Source organism: Dryobates pubescens, chromosome 5, assembly GCF_014839835.1.
Source record: "Dryobates pubescens isolate bDryPub1 chromosome 5, bDryPub1.pri, whole genome shotgun sequence".
Lineage (NCBI taxonomy): Eukaryota > Metazoa > Chordata > Aves > Piciformes > Picidae > Dryobates > Dryobates pubescens.
This window is the reverse complement of record NC_071616.1, coordinates 29122758-29143408: the sequence shown is the minus strand read 5'-3', so window position 1 is coordinate 29143408 and position 20651 is coordinate 29122758. Positions and strand designations below refer to the sequence as shown.

Sequence of the window (20651 nt, the reverse complement as noted above, 5' to 3'; positions counted from 1 at the left end):
AGAAAAGGTTGTGCCACAGTCACACACTTGTGTTAGACTGGATCTTCCTAGGAAAATGAAAAAGGAGGACACAGGGGCAACAACTCTAGTCCAGATTTCCAACACAACAGATACAGGACACACTCAGGGTTCCACCTTCAGCTAACAGATAGCACCCTGGCTTACAATCCAGAATGTTCTGCAGCTAAGATGCGAAGTGCAAAGCACTCTTCTACCCATCTCAGTGCAGGAAACAAGGTGTGATAAACACAGCAGCATAAGGTGGTACACAGCTACCAAGGAGTAGAAGGGAGTCGAGCAGTCTAGAGGGGACTGCCCCAACAATTCATTACCCTGGAGAAGGCTTCCCAACATCAGTGCTGTCCCTACATAAACAGTCATTTAAATTATATACTCACACAGATTAACAAATTTTGGGTAGGTCTACGGTCACATACAGGCAGAGACACACATGATCTGCCTCTTCTTTGCACAACCAGAGCTGACATAACTTGGCTCTGCAGGGAATGCTGCCTGGCCTCACTGTTGTGGCACAGGGCTCAGGAGGCTAGTAAGTCCCACGGAGGAACAAAGTCAGTCTTCTGCTATGCTAGCACAACTTTGCAACATCAAAATGAAGAGCTGGCTTACCTCCAGCCAACTTCAAGTACAAGCACAGGACAGGCCCCAAACACACATCCTTCAGTACAGCCTGTTCTGAACGCCACAGCCCAGGCGTTTGTGAAGGGGAACAAAAGATACAGAGCCGGTGTGAAGAGTGGTTCTAAATTTGAACTTTGCTCTTTAAGGGCAGACTTAACCTGCTTATGCTAACTGCAGAAATACTCAGCTCAAAAGGAGTCCCATACATAAAGCTTAAACAAATGAGCCAGGAGAACTCTGTAAGGGACAAAATGCAAACCAACGACCAGGAAGTTACGAGTATCCTTGACATGAATATATGGTTTCAGCATGGAGACAAGTGACTTGAGCTTTTTGATAAACATGCCACTGCTTGGTTTTGAGCACCTTATCTCAAGACTACAACACACAAAAGTGTCTTGTGTTAGCCTTAATAAAACACCTACACACATAGTATTTTAATGGGGTTTGTTTGTTTTAGAATTAGATTGCACAGTTTATTCTTTTATCCATTTGTTCTTAGTCAAATGCATGACCTTTTAAATAGATGAAATAACAAATACATGAGGCAATGCACACTGAAGTAGATATGTATCCACTGTGACACATGGAAATCAGGAGAGAGAAGTCTGCTCTACAGCTCCCAAAACTAGACTGAAATGCCAGGAAGCACTGTAGGTGCTTTTAAATGCAAACAAGTGCAATGAGGACACTTAATTGAAAGCAAAAAATGGTTTCTTATTGCCATCAAATAAAAATTCTTCAAACCCCTGACTGCTGCAAACAGCTGCAGGAAGGAGAGCACAACCTTAGATAATTTCTTTATGCTGTGCACAGAACAAGACAACCGAGAGAGGTTTGGCTTGACCTGCCTTCTCAGGTTAAACAAACTGTGATAACCCTGCCCAAAACAGACTAGATGTGTAAAATCACAACCTTGCCCTACCTTCTTATAGCTGGTTCATCTTAGATAAGCCCATGATCTTGACAACACAGTGAAGTGGGATTTTCAACATCTGTAGCGTTAGAAATGAAGTAAGTGCACAGCATGACAACCTTCTAAAGTCTGTGAAGTACCCAACACCAAAAAGATCTCAGCTTCTCAGTGTTAAAATAAGTTACAGACACAGTTACTGGTTTTTCCAACAGAGAGGCAATTCAGCAGACTGTGCTCATGTTGAACTGTTCCAACTTAGAAGATTCCTGTGTAGCTAGGTTAGCCATTGAGAAAAGACTTGAGGCCCCTCACTAAGTCAGCCTGCTTGGTTTTGCACAATATCTTCATACCTTCCTTACTATGGAAGCACATTCTACAGAGGATATTTTCCAAGCAATATAACAATGTTCCTTGTTTTCTCCTCCTTGAAGTTACCAGTTCCTAAGGTCAGGGACTAAGAATTTGAATTCGCTGCAGGAATACCAGCAGAGACAAACACATTTTCACTGAAATCTCTGCTTAGATTCGTACCCAAACTCTTTCAAAACTCAGATAATACTAGACCTAAAATGCAAATATTATAGTCTGGTTCCTTCTTGAGAAGTTCAAGAAACTGTAGAAGTTCATCAGCCCACATTCCAGAATCAGAAAGAAAAACATAAAGCATTGCCTTTCAACACTCAACATTTCCCCCATCAACCATGTGCCCCTTGAACTAATAAGGTCCATAAATAGAATGCCAACTGTGTTCCTGCCAAATTGTTGTTGTGGGCCAATCGCTGGTGTTGGACATTTCCCACATATTTACTGTCCATACCTCAGACCCTGAAGACAATTTAAAAGGGAGAAAGGAAAAAACACAAAACAACACAAAACCCCCAAAGAACAGTACCACAACAAAAAAGTTTTCTGATTGTATTCCACTCTCACCTCTAGTGCAAGCTAAGTCATTTAAGACCAGCAAGTTATTGGTGTCTATAAATGGCCTGAAATAAACAAACATTCAGACCTGATCTTAAAATACCTTTCAATCTGAAAACAAACAAAAAAACAGCCAAACAAACCCCAACACTGAACAAGATTTAAAAACCTACCACTCTCAGATTGATTAATAGAAACAGCAGAATCTTACAGCATTGGCTCAGAGATACAAAATACAAGTCTAGATCCCAGACTCCTCCAGGGAACTTTTATTCCTTCACTATTACTTGGTGAAGCACCAATTAAGAAGATTTAACACAAGGAAGTGTGAACTGTTTAAATATCAAGTAGTTGATTTTACTTAAAATACACAGGAGAAGCTCCATTACAACAGCTGCAGACATCCCATGAACCCAGAAGCAGAAAGCATCATGAGATGAGCATGACAAACATGTAAGTAAAGACTGAAAAGCAAAAAATTTCACTAACTGTGCTTCACAGAAATATGGAACTCTTCAGTAACTAAGATGCTTTGTTTTGCTTTAAATTTCTATTTACTTGATGTTTCTGGGTGTTTCCTCATTGTTCCTCATTGTTCCTCAGTGAACCATAGTTCACTGTATGAGTATGTCCTAGGCAACCTTCCTATGCCATGAGATGTTGCTAAATGATCCTCTGCAAATACACAGAGCTATTGGGGGAAAAATAATCATAAAATAATGTTGATAAATTCAATAAATAAAGTAGCAGCACATTTATCTTAAGAGAAATTAGAGAATTCTAATTTCTTCTATTGTCAGAACCTATGTTTGGTACTCCTATCTACTGAGGATGAAATAAACTGTGAGCTCCTCATTTAAGTATTAACTTGATGGTATCATTGCACCAAAACTTGGCTATAGACAGCCATATCTAGGCAGTAACAAAGATGACCTTCAAGACAGCACTTCTGTGGACAGGTTATTTTTTATGCATGATTATGCAGCATTTACATTGCAAAAAGACACCACAGTATTACTTGCAGATCATTTATGCTGGAAGCACAGTTAAACTGTCTCACTCCAAGACAGTCTCAGACAGCAGTTATTAAAAAACTGCCCTCAGAACCTAGGAATATCTAGCTCTAGGGAAAAGGCAAAGCAAACACATTTGCTGATTTGAAAAGGACACATCAAAAGAGTCACAGAGCCAACAGCTAAAGAAACATGCAGCACACCCCTTTTCTGTCTGTTAAGCAGAGGACAACCCACAACAACCTCAGCTGATTTAAGACTAACAATTCTAACTCCTGGGACATGACCAAGTCTCAGCAGCTGCATGAGAACAGCCTTTGAGTACCAGGTGGCTCAAGGCCACTGGCCTGGACACACCTGCATTTTAGAATTGCCTTTAGTTTGAGCTCAGTCCCTCCAAACTGAGCAAACTGCTCTCCCACTGTAGTGTCACAAGCATGATGCTTTCAGCTATTTCCCTCAGATTTCACTGGAGCAACCTCTGGGTAAGGTACTCCTCTCTATTACTGTCTGTACAGGTCCTTGCTGCACACAAGAGTGCACACTGGTTGGCAGAGAAAGGACTCAGTAACCAAAAGCAGGAGTGTGATAAAAGCAGACCCGCTGAAATTATCATTTAAACTTTAGTGGCTAAGTCAGCAATTCCACGTTTAAGAAAAAGGAACCTGACAACACAGAAGTTGTGGAGAAAGTTGAGAATATTCATTTCCACTTGCTACATAACTTTCCACAATGCAAACCTGCTACCCAATGCTATCAAGGTGCAGTGCTCTCCCCTTCCCTCCCTTGTATTATATTGAAGTTAGATCTGCTCTATACTAATACAGAAGTAAATATAAGCCAGAGATTCTTGCACAAAGTGCTAACTGCCCTGAATTAATAAAAAGACATTACACCAACTGACCTTTAAGCAGCTTGAACTATATATTGGATAGACTGAACATGCTGGCCCTAGCAGCTGTGTATAAACCAGAGGCCAGCCATACCAGCTCAGGCTAAGCACTATCACATCTACGCAGCACACAATGCTCGTTAACCAGAGTAGCTTCATGTGCATCCACTTCTACAGGCTAAGTTGAAAAGATCCAGATTTTAGGAAGCACTGGAAAAAAATAGAAATGCACTGATCTGGTCTTGTAAGCAGGATGAAGAAGACACTCAGCCAGTAACATGTAAGACAAGCAATCACAGTGTTTATCAAAAGCAAGTAGAGAACTTGAGCATACTGTACACCTGTTAGGTAAGACTGACAAGTTTCCTCACCCAGGACTTGAAAGCAGTGTGAGGACAGTGCACTTCACTTCCAGGAGAAAGATCCTCTGGCCAATATAGGAATGTCACTGTTAGAAACCCACCAGCAACTCTAACCTGCCTCTTTCGGCTCAGAGGTGAAAAACAATCAGGAGCAGGAATGGGTGGGAGAATCAGACACCATCAGGAAGCAAATGCTATCTGTGCCTCGTTTCTGGTCATTTAGTTCCCTGATAACCAACCATTAAGGCCTTGAATAGTATGCAAGTCATCACATTGAGCTTATGACCATATAATCTGCTTTGACTTTGTTTCAAACTGCTTTGCACTTAAAAAGTTCTCTTTCCCTCTACAAAAGCCCAGCAGGATTATTTTTCTTACAAAGTCATCCAAAATGCAGGTAACAGGCTGAAACACCAGTCTCCCCAACTACCAACCCACTGGGAAAAATTTTCCAACCGCTTCACATCAAAGCTGAATTTTTGTTTATCAACCAATGAAATTCGTTTAGAATATCAGAATGTTTTGGTTCTAGTACCAAAAACATTAGCCAGTGTGTACCAGCAGTGTTTGTTCTTAAAGGCACAGCCTCAAACGACCACAGTCCACCCCTTTCTAAACAATTTCATTGGCTGTTCGTACTGTCCATCCAATCCAGAACAATATTTACAGTTCGTAAGTTAAGTTCATCGTCCATTCCGGCTATACTCAGATGTAGATGATTCAGAAGTCCAAGAAAATCCAAAATCAAGAAAATGGAAAACAGTTTGTCTCTCCGCAGACGAAGCGAAGAAAAAGGGAAACAGGGACTCAGGGACTCTCAGTTGACTCAGGGCTCTCAGGGTTCTCAGGGTTCGTGCACCGTAGATTCCTCAGGGACTCTTTCCTTTGGACGCGCTGTAGCTGTACAACATTCTGAAATTAAACTCTCTCAGCTAAAGTTAAATCTCTTTGTGGAATACACTGAATTTCACCATTCTCTTGCATTACCCAATAAGTGTGACCCGGACCTTCTGCTGAAACCACCCCTCGGACAGGTTTAGCCTCTCCTGAGGGCGAAAATACCCAAACAGTTTTACCTAACAGATTCTTTTCCCTAACAACAGGAACTCTATCACCTTCTACTTTCTGTAGCAGATCAGAATGTGCAGGTCCAGCTCGGTTCACTGAACCTCTACTGTTCACCAGCCAGGTTGCTTGTGCTAAATGTTTCTCCCAGTTTTTCAAAGATCCACCTCCCATGGCTTTGAGAGTGGTCTTCAACAAACCGTTGTAGCGTTCAATCTTCCCTGCAGCTGGTGCATAGTAAGGAATATGGAAAATCCACTCAATACCGTGCTCTTTTGCCCAGCTCTTTACAAGGTTGTTCTTGAAGTGAGTTCCGTTGTCTGACTCAATCCTCTCTGGAGTTCCGTGTCTCCACAGGATCTGTCTCTCCAGACCGAGAATGGTGTTGCGTGCAGTTGCATGTGGGACTGCGTAAGTTTCCAGCCATCCAGTGTTTGCCTCTACCATAGTAAGCACGTACTGCTTACCAGAACGAGAACGTGGTAGAGTGATGTAGTCAATCTGCCAAGCTTCACCATACCTGTATTTGGACCATCTGTCACCATACCACAAGGGCTTAATTCTCTTTGCCTGCTTAATAGCAGCACAAATGTCACAGTCATGGATGACTTGTGTGATGGCATCCATGGAAATGTCTATGGATCTGTCACGAGCCCATTGGTATGTTGCATCTCTGCCTTGATGTCCTGACGAATCGTGAGCCCACCGAGCTAAGAATATCTCACCTCGGTGTTTCCAGTCGAGATCAAGTTCAGAGTCCTTGTCTACTTGAGAAACTCTTGCAGCTAGATCTGCCTGATGGTTGTGCTGCTGTTCCTCAGTAGCTTTGCTCTTGGGAATGTGAGCATCAATGTGTCTCACTTTCACTGGAATTCTCTCGATTCGATCAGCAATGTCTTGCCACAGTTCAGCTGCCCAGATGGGTTTTCCTTTCCTCTGCCAGCCATTCTTTTTCCAGTTCTTTAGCCAACCCCATAGAGCATTGGCTACCATCCATGAGTCGGTGTAGAGATAAAGCTTTGGCCATCTCTCACGTTCAGCCACGTCGAGAGCTAGCTGGACAGCTTTTACCTCTGCAAACTGACTGGATTCTCCTTCTCCATCCTTCGCCTCTGCAACTCGGCGTGTCGGACTCCACACGGCAGACTTCCACCTTCGCTTGTTCCCGACGAGACGACAGGAACCGTCTGTGAACAAAGCATATTTCTTTTCATCATCAGAAAGGTCATTGTAAGGAGGAGCTTCCTCAGCACGAGTTACTCTCTCCTCTGGAGGTTTAGCACAGTTGGTATCTTCAGGCCAACTTGAGATCACCTCCACCAGACCAGGTCTTTCAAGATTTCCCATTCGAGCTCTCTGTGTTATCAGGGCCATCCACTTAGACCAGGTGGAATCTGTGGCATGATGTGGTGTGGAACCTTTGCCTTTGAACATCCAATTCAAAACTGGCAATCTGGGAGCTAAGAGAAGTTGTGACTCAGTTCCAATTACTTCAGAAGCTGCTTTCACTCCTTCATAGGCAGCTAGAATCTCTTTCTCTGTTGGAGTGTAATTAGCCTCTGAACCTCTGTAACCTCGACTCCAGAAACCAAGAGGTCGTCCACGTGTCTCACCTGGAGCTTTTTGCCACAAGCACCAGGTTGGACCATTGTCACCTGCAGCCGTGTACAAAATGTTCTTAATGTCTGGACCATCTCGCACAGGTCCCAGACCCACTGCTTGTGACTACTTCTTGCTTTATCTGTGTCAAAGGCTGCTTGTTGTTCAGGTCCCCAGTGGAAACTGTTCCTCTTCGAGTCACATCATACAGAGGTTTCACAATCTGACTGTATCCAGGAATGTGTAGTCTCCAAAATCCCACTATCCCCAAGAAACGTAGAGTTTCTTGCTTGTTCGTGGGATTTGCCATGGTAGAGACTCTATTTACCACATCCACTGGAATGTGTCGGCGTCCATCCTGCCACTGCACTCCCAGAAACTGGATCTCTGTGGTAGGACCTTTCACTTTGTCTCTCTTGATGGCAAAACCTGCATTCAGGAGAATGTCCATGATTTTGTTACCTTTCTCGAAGACTTCCTCAGCAGTTTTACCCCAGACGATGATATCATCGATGAACTGGATGTGTTCTGGAGCACCACCTTCCTCCAGAGCATCATGGATTACTGCATGACAGATGCTGGAGCTGTGGATCCAGCCCAGTGCAGTCTGTTGAAAGTGTACTGGATTCCTCTCCAGGTGAAAGCAAACTGAGGCCTGCATTCCTCTGCTATGGGAATAGAGAAGAAGGCATTAGCAATGTCTATGGTAGCATACCATTTGGCCTCTTTGGATTCCAGCTCATACTGGAGTTCCATCATGTCTGGTACTGCTGCACTCATAGGCGGAGTTACTTCATTCAGGGCTCGGTAGTCCACTGTCAGACGCCAGTCTCCATTCGGCTTTCGCACAGGCCACACTGGACTGTTGAAAGGTGAATGAGTTTTGCTGATGACTTTCTGACTCTCCAACTGACGAATCAGATTCTGAATGGGCAACAAAGAGTCACGGTTTGGTTCTGTATTGTCTGTGATGCACAGTCCGAGAAGCAACCGGCAACTTAATGTCCTGAATCTTGTGTTGTCCCACAACTGCAGATTCATCAGAAAGCTCAGGTCTAGCAGACAGCTTCAGTTTTTTGTCCATCAATTTCTACAGAAGCTACTCCAAAAGCCCATTTGTAACCTTTAGGGTCTTTGAAACGCCCTTCTCTCAGAAATCAATTCCCAAAATACAAGGTGCATCAGGTCCGGTCACAACTGTATGCTTTTTCCATTGTTTACCAGTTAAGCTTATATTAACCTCCACTTTACTTAACTCTTGAGATCCACCAGTGACTCCCAGAATAGTTATGGACTCTGATCCCTGATAATTTGATGGCAATATGGTGCACTGAGCTCCTGTGTCAACCAAGGCCCTGTACTTCTGAAGTGTGAAGTGCCAGGCCACTGGATGTACACATCCCAATAGATTCTGTTATCTGTATTACCCCTCTCCTCCCCCTGGCGGGAGGCAGGGCACCCCTAGTTATGGGGAACATGTCCACAGGTGCAACGAGCACACTGTGCAGTGTTAGAACTGGAGCCACGTTGGAGCTACTAGAGTTGTCCTGGGGAACTGTAGAAGTAACAGCTACCCTTCTGGTATTGCTACCTCGGGTTCTGCCACTTTGCAGTTCTCTCAGTCTCCTGAAAAGATTAGAAGTTGGTTTGACCATCCCACCTGTTCATGTTCTCACCAAACTGATCACGCAGGGTAATCCAAATAGTCCTACGTGACTGCCTTGGTGGTCTGTTTTGGTTTGATCTGTTTTGGAATGACCTCCTTGGAGGATGTCTATTCCTCACAGATGAAACCTGTACCCACCTGGAGGAAGAATTGGAATCATCTCTTTGTGCCAATTGGGAGATGGTGTTTTTAAATTCATCCTTCAGCTCTTTCATGCAATTCTCCAGTTTTTCCAGACAGAGTTTCAATGGCTGAAACCAAAGAAACACGTGTCATGCTATCATCCAATTGTCTCAATTGATCAGTGAATTGGCCAACCGTAAGAGGAGCTCCACCATAATTTCTTGCTACAATTCTGCTTGCCAGAATGTTTGCATAATTGGAAGGAGCAAGCTTGATGAGCTTTTTAGTAAGACCATTTCCTACAGGAAACATCATCAGGATTCAGAGATTCATGTTCACCATAGAGTACCTCTCTAACAGCAAATTCTCTCAGACGCTTAATTCCCTCATCTATGGTAGTCCAGGGCTTAGGATTCCATGGAAGATCATCTCGGGAAGGGTATCTCATGAGAACCGCCATTAGAAGGCGTATCCACAGATTAACCTTACCGAGAGCCTTGCCTAGATGTCTATCTATTCCATTATCCTTGAGAGAGTTCCTAGCTGGGCTGCTGACTTGTCTCCAACCATTAGAGCTGGGAGCACCTGTATCATAGCATCTACCAAGCCAAGCGAGAACTGGCTCCTTATCTGCTCTGAGATAGTCTTTTCTCTACATTTCTAAGCTCCTCACGTGGTGAAGAGCAGTCGGTTATGTCATCTTGTTCTTGCTCCTTCTGCCTCCTGTTCCTCAACTTGTGGTCCCAAACAACCTCTCAAAGATCCCTTTAAGCTGAGAAGCACCACCACTAGCTGCTGTCCTACCAAGAGATGCATCTCGATCCTCTGATGATCTCAATAACTCAGCTATATTTTTAAGACAGATTTTCTATTCCTCCCCAGCAGAAGAACCTTGCTGTGCATCCCGTCAGCTCCTGAATCAGCTTTAGTCTTACCCTTCCTTGTTGTTAAAACGCTACTTGCTTTACTGGAGCTGTGTTTGGGTTTCAGCTGCCTTATTATCAGAAGCTGATAAGCTTGAGACAGATTAGTTGCTTGGAGGACGCTTCCGCTCCTGCCATGGAAGAAGGAGGAAATGACTTTGCCTCGTTAATGGTGGCGCCTTGGGACACAGGAGCCGCCATGTTTGGGGCTACTGTAGCCCCTAGCTGCTCTGCCAGAATCATCACCATTGCTATTCAGAGCTGCCTTGCCGATTGACTTTTTAGCTTTATCTTTAACTGACACACAGATTCTCCATTATCATCCTCACTGGATGTTCCTGAAACAGAGCTAGGGTGGCGTTTTCGTCTCTTAACCCTCCGTTTTATAACAAAACATGCCTGGACACTTTTTTCTCCCGGTACAGTGCTACCAACAAATACACATTAATCATCACCGATAGCAGGACTACACACATCGAGAAAATCAAGCTTTGGATCCCAGCCATCACTTAAAATTACCCTTTCACCGATCGGAATCTTAAACTCCTTTATCTCAATAGGGAGTGTGCTAGATGTAACATTCCTGTACTTTTTACATAAAAGAATTCCAGGCACTGATCATACAGAAGCCGAATCTTGTACTTAATCACACAATATAATTTTTGCATTATATATTTACCTATCTTATCGATAATCATACCCAGGCAATACTTGTAGATCAATACACCAAGACCGAGAAGAACAGACGCTCAAAAAGCCAAAACACCTTCATTGTTTTGCTCGTCGACTATAAGCAAGCAATAAATCAAACTAATTTGTCAGCAACCCCGAGTTGGGCAGCCAATAAAATGTGGTAGGGTTGAGAGAGGGCTAGCTCTCCCGCCTCCACAGAGTAAGAAACCACAGCTAACTCAGACGAAGAGCAAAAAGCTATATATTTACAAGCATATATGGAAAGCAGGTTATATATAACGATAGCTGCCGTTCTTTTTTTCAGCCACTTAAGGATGCTACCACAAAGAAAAGAGTACTACAAGATAAGCTCATCTGGATCACAGCAAATAGCATTTTCAAACTAACCTAAAGTACAAATGATCTCTCTGCAATCAAGGTATATAGACTGCAATGAGTTTGTCCTCTAATCTTTGCCATCAGTGAAGTCAATGAACAGTTTTAACACAGTAACTATGCTGCTGCGGTTACAGGGCAGTGGAGTTGTGCAACAAAGCTTCTTGTACAAGAAAAGAGTTTCAAGACCTTTGAGTAAAAGAATCTCTTAACTTGCATCAACCATTTACTTTAAAAAAAAATTCAGCTAAAAGGTATTTTTATATTTTACAAAGTCAATCCAAAATGTCACTGTAACAGTTGTTCTCTTACATCTCAGTCTCTTACGATATTAGCTCAGTCCCAATGGGATCTTTTTAATCCCATCTCCAGATCATTCTGTCAAAACACTGTAAATAATTTGTCTGCACTTTGGCAAGGGACCAGGAGGAATAACTAGGGGGGGAAAAAAACAACCCAACATACAAAAGGTCTTCACTAACTATTCAATACCCACCTTACAACAAATACTCAAATAAAAACACCATATATGTAGAAGTTAACACACATAGCAACTTTAAACTAGATACAGCGTCCCCTTTCGCTCAGAGAACTGTTTGTCAGTTGGGAAATTAAGGAGGCACCTTATAATTTATTGAAGCAATCTCAGGTTGAAAAAACAACAGCCAAAGAACAGCAAGTCCTTTGCTTAGCAATCACAGAAGCGGTTTGTATATAGGTATAGTTTCTGCTCTTCCACTCAGCCTCCACCGAGCCATTTTTGAAAGGAACAGCACCCACCGTTAGATTTAGGGTGGTGACTGAAACATCAGATATCTGAATAGACAGTTAATTGACAGCTTTGCCTTAGGATTCTACAGGTGAAAAAGCAAACTTCAAGCTAAACTACAGACAAGCTCTCCTGATATGCTTTTATTAATCTATACTATGAGCAACAATTAACTCTTTCAACTCCTTTACAAAAATAATGTTAACGTAAGAACAATTAAAATAAAATATCCTACAGCATCACCATTCCAGGGATGAATCCATGCAGGCAGGCTTGGGTTTGCTTTGTTTTTAATGCACAGCTGCATCATAGAATGCACACCTGGATACAGAGCCTCCTAGGAACAAACCACAGTGCTCCACAGACGGGTGAGCCACAGCAGAAGCAGAAAAGGACAGGCTGCGACTACCATGAATGAAACTGCCTTGCAGTACTACCTGCACAGCTCAGTGGCTTTTGTGGTTCATCTGGCTTTGGGATTTATACACTCATTACCATGCCAGTACCACGATGTCTTTAAACATATTAACAGTATCATCCCCAGATCTGAGCAACAATGATATATCCACATGCATCTGCCAGAGTGGGCTTGTCTCCAGGCTCCCCACCAGTCTATGGGAGGAAAGTTAACTCCTGCTTTCGGACATCTCTCTGAAAAGTGCTTTCCAACTTGACCACATGCTTGTTTTAGGAACTAATTCTTTACCATGAGGGTAGTGGAACACTGGAACAGGTTGCTCAGGGAGGTAGTTGAGGTCCCATCCTTGGACATACTCAAGGTGAGGCTCGAAAGGGCTTTGGGCAACCTGATCTAGTTGAGGATGCCCCTGCTTACTGCTGAGGAGGTTGGACTAGATGACTTTCGGAGGTCCCTTACAACCCAGACCACTCTATGATTCTAAGAGAATGCTTAGGGCAGATCAGACCCTTAGATAAGCAATACCTGTTTTGATGTTTTATTAACCATGGGTAGCCCACCCTTGCCACCAGTGAATCACACTAATCTCAGCTAGGAAGTTGCAGCAGCAGTCTTCTTTTTTTGACAAGTCATGTGAGGGAATAGGGATGAAAAAAAAAATCAAAATAAAATTAGCATACCACAGCTCTCAATTTTTCCACAAATTTCACTTTATGTTAAAGAAATACACATTTTTGATAACCTACTTCTAACTTACTTTGGACAAACTATGCTTGAAATCATCTATATTTCTCTTGGCTCTCTTCTTTCTTCCTCAGACTGAAATCCTATATTTAAAAATTCCCACCTTAAGTTACTAATGCACTACTTTTGCTGTCAGTGCAAAATGACCTTTAGCAGTAAATATTCTCAAACACTAGACAAAGACAATGATTAAATATAAACTGTCCAAAAGCCCTCGAGTGTTTTCCATTGATATGCTAGGTCACCATGACAGATACTGAAAAAAACCCACACAACTAAAGGCACAGAAAACATCTACAGCATCTGCAGAAACCCTTCCTGTCTGATCTGCCTACCTTTGAACATACAGCAAAAAGAGGTCTACACTTGCCAAAGAAAAGTCTTGCTTTCACTAGAAAGGCAGAGTTAAAGCGAATAATAAATATTCCTTCCAGCAAAAGGCATAATTCTTCAAATACACTGCACCTTAGAGGAAAGGAGAAGGGGAAAAAAAGGGGAGGTGTGGGGGTATTTTCTGATTAAGTTGAAGCCACTCTGCTTTCTTCTGCTATAATTCCACAAAGACATTAGGGTTCTGGAAAACATTTCCAGCTTTTACTGTGTCTGAATGTACCCTGTTTTATATAGGCACAGCTTAAACACATGTGCTTGAGGTTTCTCTAACTTAAGGCTAAAGACCAAATACAGGAAAAACTGAGAAACTTGAGGGCCTGACGTCTTAAGCACTAGGTTTTGCAACATGAACACATTTATCTTCTTTAATTGTGAAGGGTCAGAAGAGCAAATAAGCATGCAATGATCTCCAGAGACAATTATTTCAGGTCACAGCTCAGATCAAAGGAGTAACTTTTGCAAAAGCTAGAGAGAGGTAGAGTCAACAACATATAAAAAGACTTCCCTAGATTCCACTGATCTTCCACAGAGTCCTCTGGAAGTTCAGACCTACCAGCATTCTCACTGAGAAAGGCAAGGCATACAACCCCTTTACTGTTCTGATGATAATCTCTCCATAAAGATTTGGTTCAAAGCAAGCAAGGTGAGCTGGAGCTGTCATAGCTCCCAAAGGACCATACATGTCCCTATGGAACAGGACTCCAAGGTTGAAGACAAGGTTGTAACTGCTATCACAGGAATGAGCTTGCAGCTCTGCCTGAGCAGAGAATTGCACAATTTCATCCCCAAAACAAAGGATGGGGTATTCAGCTGGGAGAGGACACCTCAGTATTCGGGGTACAATCACCCTTGGCATGGCATCATGTTAACTCCCCATTCTTCCTACTCCAAGAAGAAGTCTTCAGAAAAGGTCAAAAGGGCTACATGTATATTTGTACTTCAACACAGACCTCACAGTTTCACCAAACTGCAAATGAGATGGATTGATTTTAAAATAAGGTGTTTCCCAAGTCACATCTCCGAACTCCATTTGCCCTGCCTTGATACCATATCACAATGCCTGCACCAGCGAGACAAATAATCCCGTTGTTTAATGCAGCCCCAAATGAAAACCTGGTCTTTGTTGGCCCATAGGCACCACTGCAAAAGCTGTGATTAATAAAACCAGTATCTAATTTCCATTTTGGGAAAAGATTGGGATTGTATGCTGCAAAATATTCCTAGGCAGAAGGCAGCAAACATTGAGTTTTAGCCCCCAGCATTTGTGTCAGGGTCTTATTTTTAACCATACTATTTCTTGAGGAGAATTTATGAAGCGCTGTGGTTCACAGAAGTATCTGGGAAGCTACTTACATGCTGATGACTGAAAGAATATTATACAGGGCAATCTTCAGAAATTACCAGCCCCTATTAATAGTCCATTTTCCTTCACAAACTCATCTTACTCTGTATCTCCTCCACCCAGATATCTCAAAGCAACTTAAAGGAATTCCACTGTGTGGAATATTACCTTCACATAGGAAACAGAGGCAGAATTTGTAAGGGAGTTGTTTGAAGTGCCTGCAGCAAGTGAAAAAATAAGGCAACTCCCCACTGCAGTCTCAGTCCCATTACAGTCATCAAAAATCTTTGAGAGAGGTCCCACAGGGACTGGATGTCTACCCAGGACATCCCAACTCCCACTCTTTAGCTCTGTTAGGTGTCACTGACTTATCACTATGTAACGAGGAGGCCAGAGAAGACAAAAGCTGGGCAGAGCTGGCTCCATGGTCCAGAGCAGAACAAACTTATATCTGCTAGAAGTTTCTTACACATTGGTTACAGATTCCTAAATTCTTGGTAATGTTTTCAGTGACCCAGGTGACTTCAGCAAGTGACTGCAGAGCCCACACCTCTCCTAGGTCACTGGGATACACAATCAAAAGAAAGCTGTCAAACCAAGTCAGTATGAGATTCTGAGGCACAAAAACTTTCTTCATTGTTCTCTTATTAACTCACCAAGAGTGAAAATAAATCAGATCTAAATGTATTTTGATTTGTTTGGTTTACTCTAATTTTTAAGTGTTTATTTATCTAATCTGCTTAATCCACATGGTGAAAATATTCTGCAGTTTTCTCTTCATTCCTTGCCTCAACAGATGTGTATTTATTCTTCTTCCCCACTGGACCAGAAAGGGCCAGGCTGTACCTAACTGACCAGTTTGCTGATGCAATATATAGCAGCATGCCAAAACCATCTCTCCCCACACTGGAGCCTATGCTTCATTCCTGGGGCAATGTTGCTGCTGGTACCAAGTTCTCACACAGAGGGATCTTCCTTCCTGAGAAGGATCAGAGAGAGGATTCTGCTTGAGATTCGTTCTTCCATGGTCCTGCCATTTCTGGGTTTGACGCTGAGATCACTACACTTTTTGGAAGACTCAACTGCATACTTAGCACACTCTGTGTAGCACTAGCATTAACAAACAAAACTGCCTTTTCAATTTTAACCAGCAGCTCCTCATTTTCCATCAGAACAAAGTATCTAACACAATACAGACTGAGGAGGGCTAGAGGGCTTCTGCAGCATCACTTCCAAAAATGCTCTAAAGGCAAAGCAGACTGCTGTTCTCAGGAGAACGTGCACTTCACTGAGAACCTGCTACACATGTGAAAATAAACATTCTTCTCCATGTACAAGAGAGCCAGCTCTCCAACATCTCAACAATGCTGCTTGCTTTGGATGCTTTCCAGTCACATCTTTCTGTATATGCTATTGGATACATATTTTATAACGTATCTTCAGTTCTCAGTTAGAACACTGCTGCTCCAAGCCTATTCCATTAATACCTAATGTGGAAATAAACTTTTCCACATTTCAAGAAAACAACAGTTCCCTGGCAACAATTAGTGGAAATTGTTGTCATTACTATTTTACTTTGAAGGGTAAGAAAGGGAGGGAAGGAACTCTCCATTCTCCTTCATGGGCTTCAGTAAAACTCATTGCTCAAAACACAGTTCTCTTCTCCAAAGTAAAAGATTTCAAATATCTCAATTCCCAGAGAGTTGGGGGAAAAGCAAAAACAAAACAGGCAGCTGAGACCATTGTAACTACTATAATCAGCTGTTCCACATCAGAAAACATGTTATCCTCCATATCCCACTGCTATTAAAAAATGTGCAGCTTGAAATACAATGACTAATCCCACTTTTATAGCCAACTGACAAGACCATCTTTCTGACATAAAAGAAAGCATTAGTGCTCATTGGAAGCAAAAATACCCACTGAAAATAGGAAATCTTCACTATTTTAAAAGAAAAAAATGCAAGCTAGAGCTCTTGGAAAGGTTGAGTATGGAAATGCCTGAAACAGCTTTGAAGTCACGAGAAATACGAAGGCTCCAAACTTTGTCACACAAAGACCAAACTGGCAATTTGTCAGGAGCCAAAGGGCTGCAGCTAATTATTCTGGATTTGCATAGCTTGTGAAACAAAAATAAATGCATGTCCCCATCAAAGGTACTTCTGATGATTTCCACTTCACTGCATATGTTTTCAATCTTACATTCTTCAAACTAAGCCAAACAGCTTTTTCCTGAAAAACAAGGTAGCTGGGGATATTCTCTCTCACCCTAGCCAACATACACTTAAATGACTACAGAAGAACTGACTATTTTCAATTCTAAATTTGCCCCTATGCTAATTTTGGGGATGGAGAGATGAAATTGAACAAACCCAAGCTTTTGTTAAGAAAATATCTGAAACAGTTTTACCTTGTACCACTGCAAAAAAAGGCAGCTTTTCTCTTGAAAGAGTAGTAAAAAAATGTATTCAGAAATGTTTCAGTTTAAGCATTAACTGGCAAGTTGCTCCAATACCAGAACAAAAGCCTCTCTGCCTCAGCCTTTTCAGCCACTACCTGCCCAGTAACTGCCTGCAGGCTACAGCAGATAGGCTTTGGTCATGTTTGTCACCTGTTCAGAACATCTCCACCTTTCCCTCTAGCCACCAGCTCAAGAACTCCAGCTCAGCAGGCAGCTGTAAGGGGTAGGAAGAGCTGGCAAGAAAGAGGAGGTATGTAACAGATGCAGTAACCACAAATGCATTACATTCAGAGTACTTTAAACGCAGCTGAATCGATTTTGCCCTTCACTGGAAGAAAGCCAGCAACACCAGGTCTGCTGATCACCTTAAATTGCTCTTTCCTTCCCTTTGTGCCCTACATTCAGCACGAGAAAGCCCCAACACTGGGCAGCTGGCCCCACACCCGTTCTGAGACAGCTGCAGCTGGAACTCCCGCTGCTTTGGTTTGCCAGAACAGCTCCCAACAGCACGGCGCTGGTACAGCAACAGGTTCCCTAGAGGAGCTTGGACACATCCTTCAGTCTTCCCTCCTACAAAACTCAACAAGAAAGCTTCCATACCTCATGGGGCACAAAACAAGCACTCCTTACAAAAAGCTAAGGAAATGACCTGCCACAAGGTAACAGGTATGCATGGTATTCTATTAGAGGCCATATTTAAAAGCCAGGGAGACTTTTGTTTTTTTCCTGCAGTATAAGATTGGTGTGCAGCTGCCTCACTGACAGATTTTAGTTGCAGAAAGCAAATCTAAATCAAAACCACTGCCAGATCTTAAATAGGCTATTACGCGCTGCTCACTGGAAACACAGGAATGAGCTAACCCATTCATGCTCCCAAACGTTTGGATACAGACTCACTCACATTGCCTTTGGAAAGTTCATAACCTTTAAAGTTTTTTATTTAATTCATCTACTGTACTGTCTTTCAAGACAGATAGCTTGATGGATGTGAACCAATTGTACTATATAATGTCACACATTTCATCTCCTGTGCATTTAGTTCACAGTGAACTCTCATTAAGTTAGAATTCAATCAGCGTTTCTAAAAACCTCAATTACTTATCTCCACACAAGTTGAGAGGTTCTTTGTTTTCAGTGTGTTGTTTGAGTAATGTCTTACTGCTGGATAAAGGAGCATGCCTGCTTAGCATCTCACTGCCAGTCCTATTCTTCCATTATTTCTCTTTGGAGGATGCACATGTTTCCCCACTCAATAAAAACAGAAAGCTGGAACCACTCTTTCAGCTGGAACTGAAAGTCTGAGGCAAGACAAAACACAGAACTTAAGTCACAGAATGTTAATTGCTGTCTAGCAGCAGCCCGTTGATAATCAGTACAGTGCAATTAACTTTAAGAAGGCAAAATAAGAGGATTTCATCAGTTTAGGTAAGGAATAGAAGACCATCCCAATTCCTCACTATGGGAAGGAAACAGAAGTCACAAGTGCTTATTTGAAGACTTCCCCTTTAACACCAGAAAATTCTTTCCTGCTCCTGTGAAACATATTTGGAAAAGAATAATCTGGTGTCTGTTCACAGAAGTCAGCACACACCAGTACTGTCTGGAAGCCAGTAACTGAGCCTTACCTGCCAACTCACTACTTACTACAGGAAAGCACATCTGCATTCAGAAAACAAAAATTATGTAAAGAAGAAAATAAACAGCCTGTGTACTTCTGTATTTTGAGCTTTCTGTCTCTTGGCAGGTGTAGGAGCTAGTTCCTCTTGAACAGAATAGATTCTTTAGGGGAGGAGAAGGAGAAACAAATCAAAGATATGCTGCTGCTGAACACAGGAAAACACAATTCCCTCTGTCAAATAAGCTCTGTCCAAAACTGAGACATCCTCCAACTAGAAGAAGGGTTCGTGGGACAAATCATGCAAGGTGACTCATAGCAAAGCTTTCTAGTAATGCTGGATGGATGAAGATCCCATTTCTGATAAATGTCCTACTGGCTACAAGTAGATGCATCAGGATGTATGAAGCAACACACAGGTGATAGGCGAAGGGTGATCCCACACAGGCATCCATCTTACTGTAGCAGAGCAGTGGTGTCTGTTAGAAGTGTGCCTCTGGGGCACAAATTGCCAGTACAGGTCAAATCTGGTATCTCAAATGTGCTGGGAAATTCAAGACAATTAAATACTTATATACAAAGTCCTTTCCAGTTCTGTACAAATGTTCCCCAAAATGATGTTCCAATGACTAAATCCTTTCCAATCATTAAGCTACGCAAACATCAGAAGGCTAACAAGTAGCCTGTGGAAGGACAGTAACTTCAATGCACCACTGACAACAGAACTGGCCCTCTGCTCAAGCTAATCAGTGTATCATGAATTCATCTCATTATGAGCACCTTGCTGCTGAAAAGTGCAGTGCAGATGCAAGGCATAAATGACAAATACAGACACTTTTGCAATACATTGCAACATTATTTTAATCATTTTCCCTAGACAGCAACACAAATACAGGGTAGCTTCCTCTCTGTGCTGTTTGGGAAGCTGTGCTTTGTAAATGCTGGCTTGTGTTCATCAAGCTGGAGATGCTATTATCACAGCTGATGAAAGAAGCTGCTCCTTAGCTCTGAGCAGTAGGAGGTATAAGTAAGGAAGATGATGGTGCAATGGTGAAAGATTAAACACGGCCAGTAAAGTATCTGCCCTTTTCCCTTGTAATGCCATGCAGTTTTCAAACATAGAGCTGAAAGAGCATATTCTCCAGTTTAACTAGAAATTTTAAAGCCTTCTCTGAGAGTGGATTCTTTAAAATAATATGGCCTGGGTTTTTCGGGGGGGGGGGAGGGGTAGGCTGGGAGGCTGCTTTGTTTTGGGGTTTTTGTGTTGTTGGTTTGGGGGGTTGCTTGTCTCCTACTCCCTGCTGGTGTTACAAAGCACCTTTCAACTCCACTTAACACCTGGTTTTCTTCCTCTCTCTTCCATACTCTCTACTGAGGCAGTTTCATCTCTGCTACTGAGATAGGAGAAACAAATGTGAGGTGTTCCCTCTGACCATCTCAGAGTGTGAAACAAGAACTAGATAAGCATCAGCAAGTGAAACCTATGACAAACAGCCAGAAGGAAAGGGCATGCTTGCCCTTTGATCTTCTGGAGGTATAGTGCTCTGTGTTACAGCTGTCAAGGTAACATGATTCCTTTCCCAAGTTGCCATCATCCTTTAAGTAATGTCTTGTGTGAAGTATGACCATTCAGATCTGGGAAAGAACAAACATCGCAAACAACTTCCTCTATACGGGCTACAACTTGAAGGCACATTAGTATTGTTTCTTTGCTCACTG

At 42.4% G+C, this 20651-nt stretch overlaps 1 protein-coding gene across 2 annotated transcripts in view; it reads right to left on the bottom strand.

Annotated features, from left to right (window-relative positions):
- Positions 1-20651, bottom strand: part of ITPK1 (inositol-tetrakisphosphate 1-kinase) — a 129804-nt gene that overhangs the window by 75676 nt on the left and 33477 nt on the right. The window lies entirely within an intron of this gene.